Source organism: Ceratotherium simum, chromosome 16 (assembly GCF_057802395.1).
Source record: "Ceratotherium simum simum isolate JZ-2026a chromosome 16, ASM5780239v1, whole genome shotgun sequence".
Lineage (NCBI taxonomy): Eukaryota > Metazoa > Chordata > Mammalia > Perissodactyla > Rhinocerotidae > Ceratotherium > Ceratotherium simum.
This window is the reverse complement of record NC_141915.1, coordinates 11,194,421-11,199,256: the sequence shown is the minus strand read 5'-3', so window position 1 is coordinate 11,199,256 and position 4,836 is coordinate 11,194,421. Positions and strand designations below refer to the sequence as shown.

General features: G+C 44.6%; 1 pseudogene; it reads left to right on the top strand.

Moving 5' to 3' along the window:
- Positions 1–354: 354 nt before the first annotated feature.
- LOC101390418 (FUN14 domain-containing protein 2 pseudogene) lies at positions 355–814 on the top strand (annotated as a pseudogene).
- The last annotated feature ends 4,022 nt before the right edge of the window (positions 815–4,836 follow it).

The window sequence follows — 4,836 nt, the reverse complement described above, 5'->3', positions numbered from 1 at the left end:
AGAATCTGTAGGAATGCCGGGCAGTGCTGAGGATTCACTTGAAACTGGTCACAATTTTAAAGTCAGACAGGCCATCACATGGCAATGTTTTATTGTAATTGGTGTTGCTTCCTATGGTGTTGCCATCCTCAGCTGCTCAGGGGCAGGAATAGAGTAAGAGAAAACAAGAATCTAACCAGGGCTGGGGTTTTACCTGGCAAAAGAGACAGAGGGAAAGAGGGGCAAGGGAATTCAGGGCATAAAAGGATTATAATTATAATTTTAATTATAATTACTTCAAGCTCACTGAGAAGGACAGTGAGAACATGGCACTCACTGCCATGGAAGTGTGAAAGGGCCACACCAGCCCCTTCGATGTCCTTGAGAGACAAGTTCACCCAAATGGCCGTGTCCAGTCAAGAAAACTTTTGAACCAATGGACCTTGTAGAATTTGCTAAAAAGCAGTTATGTTCGTGCAGGAAGCTGGGCCCTCTGCAGAACAGTCTAGCGTGGTGATCCCCCCATTGATGGGAGGTGTCCCTGGATGGCATGTGGGTTTCATTTTCCAGGAGGTTGGAGAGTTGGCTACAACAGCTGTGAGAGAGAGATTTTTTTCTCCTTTAGTTTGCAAACCATACTGGGTGCATCAGAGTTGACTGGCAGTGAGTAGAGAAGGATGTGAAGAAAGCCAAGGAACCACTGAAAATCCCTAAGAGCAACCAGATACCTACTGAAGTCAAAAGAAAAACTGAACAGGTGGCATCATTCTTGAAGAAGAATGTTCCAGTGACCGAGGGATTTTTCAGAGACTTTTTGCTTGGTACGGCATCCTAAGGAGGGAAATTCTACTTACATTGTTCCTGGGTAGGTTTTTTCCCAATCCATCTTTCATCAGAACATGTCAGTTGTTTTTTCCAACCAGGAGCCTCTCCACTCCATGAGACATTGAGTGGCTCCTCCTCCTCTTCTCCTGAGCCTTCCTCCCTGCAGTGGCAGAGCAGAAGGGCGTTCTATAGGCTTGTGTTGGTATGGGTTAACTAAGATGGCCCTAACATGAGCTTGATGACCATGGAAGAGACAATAGACATTCAGTTCTCCCAGCACACTCCTCACTTGGCTAATCGCCCCCTACATAAGATACTCAACAACATTCTTGCAAGATGTCCCACCATGGGAGGTTGAGTGGATCCTCCAAGGCTGTCCCACACCTGAGATTCGGAAAAGAAACAGCAAGTGCATAGATACCTTGTTATTATGAGCTGCATGAAAAGGAACTAAATGCATTTGCCTTGAGTTTGAAGTATTTTGGTATCTTGGTGTCTACTTTCCTTTTCAGTTGGTTTTAGGTTACAGAAAGAGAGCTATTCACACCTGTTATTATTATCCTGACCAAAATGGCAACATAAGCACTAGAATTGAAAAGTCTGAATATAGAATGAACTATGCTACAGGTATGTGCTGTGCTGAAGGTCCTGTATTTGGTGAAAGGTCTTTAGGGAAACCAATTGATAGCAACACATCATTGAACGGTCAGGCTTGGTGAGTCATTTAGGGGCGTTGAGATGTTAGCCACAGGATTTTCCACCAGACAGGTGGAATGCATTCCATGGTTATTTCAAAAGAGTTTATTTATGGTGAAACATGTGACTTCAGGGAAGGGAAGAAGCTCTCGGGTTTTTATTCCATAGAAAAGGTTTTAAGCTTAGAAATTGGAAGTTTACTTCACCTCTTTTTAAAACAGGGGCAGCCATAGCTCCTCTGTACCAATTCTACTATTTTTTCATTTAGTATGAAATGAAACACTTGAACCTGTTTTTGAGAAGTAGCATTCCAGGCATTCAGAATTGGAAAAGATAGAACATAAGAAGTAAATTATTTCCAGGACCAGCCCAGTAGCATAGTGGTTAAGCTCGCGCACTCCGCTTCAGCGGCCCGGGGGTTCGCAGGCCTGGATCCCGGGCACACACACACACACTGTTCATCAAGCCATGCTGTGGCGGAGACCCACATACAAAATAGAGGAAGATTGGCACAGGTGTTAGCTCAGGGACAATCTTCCTCAAGCAAAAAGAGGAAGATTGGCACAGATGTTAGCTCAGGAACAATCTTCCTCAAGCAAAAAGAGGAAGACTGGCAACAGATGTTGGCTCCGGGCCAATCTTCCTCAAAAAAAAAAGAAAGAAAGAGAAACTATTTCCATCATCAAATATTTTTTTAAAGTGATGAGGTCAGTGAATTGGATAGCAACGGTCCCACGACCATTTACTGCATCTTTTCTCCTCTGATTTGAAGCTACTCCTTAGTTATTAAAGGAAAACTCTTGTTTCCTCTATTCACAACATTTCTGACACCAAATGTGTGGGGTTTTTTCCCACACCAACCAATTCTCCCACTCTGTAGACACCAACTCAGTGTCCTACAATTCAATTATGACACTGATTACCTGGCATTAGTGCAGACCCCACAGGTTAAGGGCTCAGTGCCACAAAATTGCCCCCCACTTCAGATGCCATCACAACTCCCAGGTTGTCACCTGTACATCCGACCAACCAGCTATAAGTCAAGGGTTCCCACAATCCCTTCTCAAATTCAGTAATTTGCCATAAAGGCTCACAGAGCTCAGGGAAACACTTACTTACATTTATTATAAAGGAAATGATAAAGGTGACAGATAAACAGCCGGATGAAGAAGATACATAAGGTGAGGTCTAGAAAGGTCCCAAGTGCAAGAGCACCTGTCCCTGTGGAGTTAGGGTACACCACTCTCCTGGCACGTGGATGTGTTTACCAACCCAGAAGCTCTCCGAATCCTACAGTTTAGGGATTTTTATGGAGGCTTCACTACATAGGCATGATGGATTATTAACTCAATCTCCACCCCATCTCCCATCCATGGAAGATGAGGGCCGGGGCTGGAAGTTCCAAGCTTCTAATCACGGCTTGGTCTTTCTGGTGACCAGCCCCCATCCTGAAGCTATGTAGGAGCCCACCCAGTATCACCTCATTAGGACAAAAGATGCTGTTCTCACCAAGGAAAAGCCAAAGGATTTAGGAGCTCTGTGTAAGATGCTCCTATCACTCCCATCACTCAAGAAATTACAAGGTTTTTAGGAGCTCTGTGTCAGGAACTGGGGACAGAGACCACTATATATATTTCTTATTATTAAGTCACAATTATTTACTGAATTCCTATATGTACTTGGGTGTAATAGATATCTGTTCTTCCTATTGTGTGGTTTGCCCTCCCCCACCTCCAACCCCCAATCACCACATTTCTGTGAACACTCTCCCCCCTTTCTATGTGGTCACCACAGCAGCCACCATGACATGACTCTGCCCTCGGCTCCAGTTTATTGGCACAGTGTTAGTCAGCGGACCCAAAGAGAGCCAATCAGTATCTTCCCTGGGAGTCTGGGGGGAAAGAAAAATGGGGGATTAATAATGCAAGGTATAAATCTCAGGAGTGTTGTAAGGATGTGAACTGAAGAGCAGAGAAGCTGGTCTGAATAAGAGAGGGGAACGAGGTAGATGCTCTGAAAGAAGTAGAGGTGATCCAGAGGGATCTTCCTGGGTCCCCTACAGAGAACTAGTCCCCATTTTGATTCACAAGGCCCAGCTACACCCCTGCCCAGAGATCCCACATGATGTTCCACAGCCCTTCTGATAAACTCCCTTCTTTGCTTAAGCTGGTTCCCATTGGATTTCTGTCACTTACAACCAAAACAGCCCCAACTAATTCCCTGGATCCATTTCTGGAGTCTATTCCATGTCATTGATTCATCTGTCCATTCCTATGCCAGTGCCAAGTGTTGTTTTTTTTTTTTTTTAATGATTTCTCACTTTTTTTTTTTTTAGGAAGATTGTCCCTGCACTAACATCTGTTACCAATCTTTCTCTTTTTCTTTTTTTGTTTTTGTTTTTCCTCCCCAAAGCCCCAGTACCTAGTTGTACATCATAGTTGTAGAGTTGTAGCTGTTCTACGTGGGCCGCCTCCTCAGCATGGCTTGATGAGCAGTGAGTTGGTCTGCGCCCAGGATTCGAACTGGCGAACCCTGGACCGCTGAAGCAGAACACACGAACTTAACCGCTACGCCACCGGGCTGGCCTCAAGTGTGTTTTAATTACTTACTTTATAGTACATTTTAATATCTGATAGGATAAGTACCCTGATGGTTGTTCTTTTAAAATTTTTCTGCTAGCTATTCTCACACATTCTTCTTCCAGATAAATTTAGACTCATGTTGTCAAATTAAAAAAAAAAAAAAAAAAAGCATTGCATAGGAATTTTGATTTGGAGAACCTCGAATTTATACATTAATCTAGGGAAAACTGAAATCATTGCACTATTGAGACTCCCCAGCCAACAATAAGTTGGCTGTATTCAAGACTTTGTATCACTTTCATTAGAGTTTTACAGCTGTTTTCATACACATCTTGCACATTTCTTAACTTCATTCCTAGACGCTTTCTGCATTGGGTGCTATTGTGCATCCTCATTCTTCTTTCTGGAGTTTGGGTATGGGGCTTGTAGCAGACCCCACCCAAACACATGCCCTTGACTACCTCCAATTTCAGCCACAACAGAGGTGGACAGTTCCATGCGAGCTCAGACAGCTCCTCCTGCTGACAGCGTCCCACCTCAAGCATGAGCCATACTTTCCACCCCAGCATCTTCTCTAGCGCCACTAGGAGCCAGCCCAGCCAGCGCAAGTCCAGCCCGGAACTGCTGGGGAGTTAAGAGCCACGGGGAATGGGAGCTGTGGAGAAGCGCTCCAGCCACCCCTCCTTTAGGTCGACTGTTCTGTACACTTAGAAGATACTGGTGAGCCCCCGAAGTGTGCAGCAACCTTGGCAAG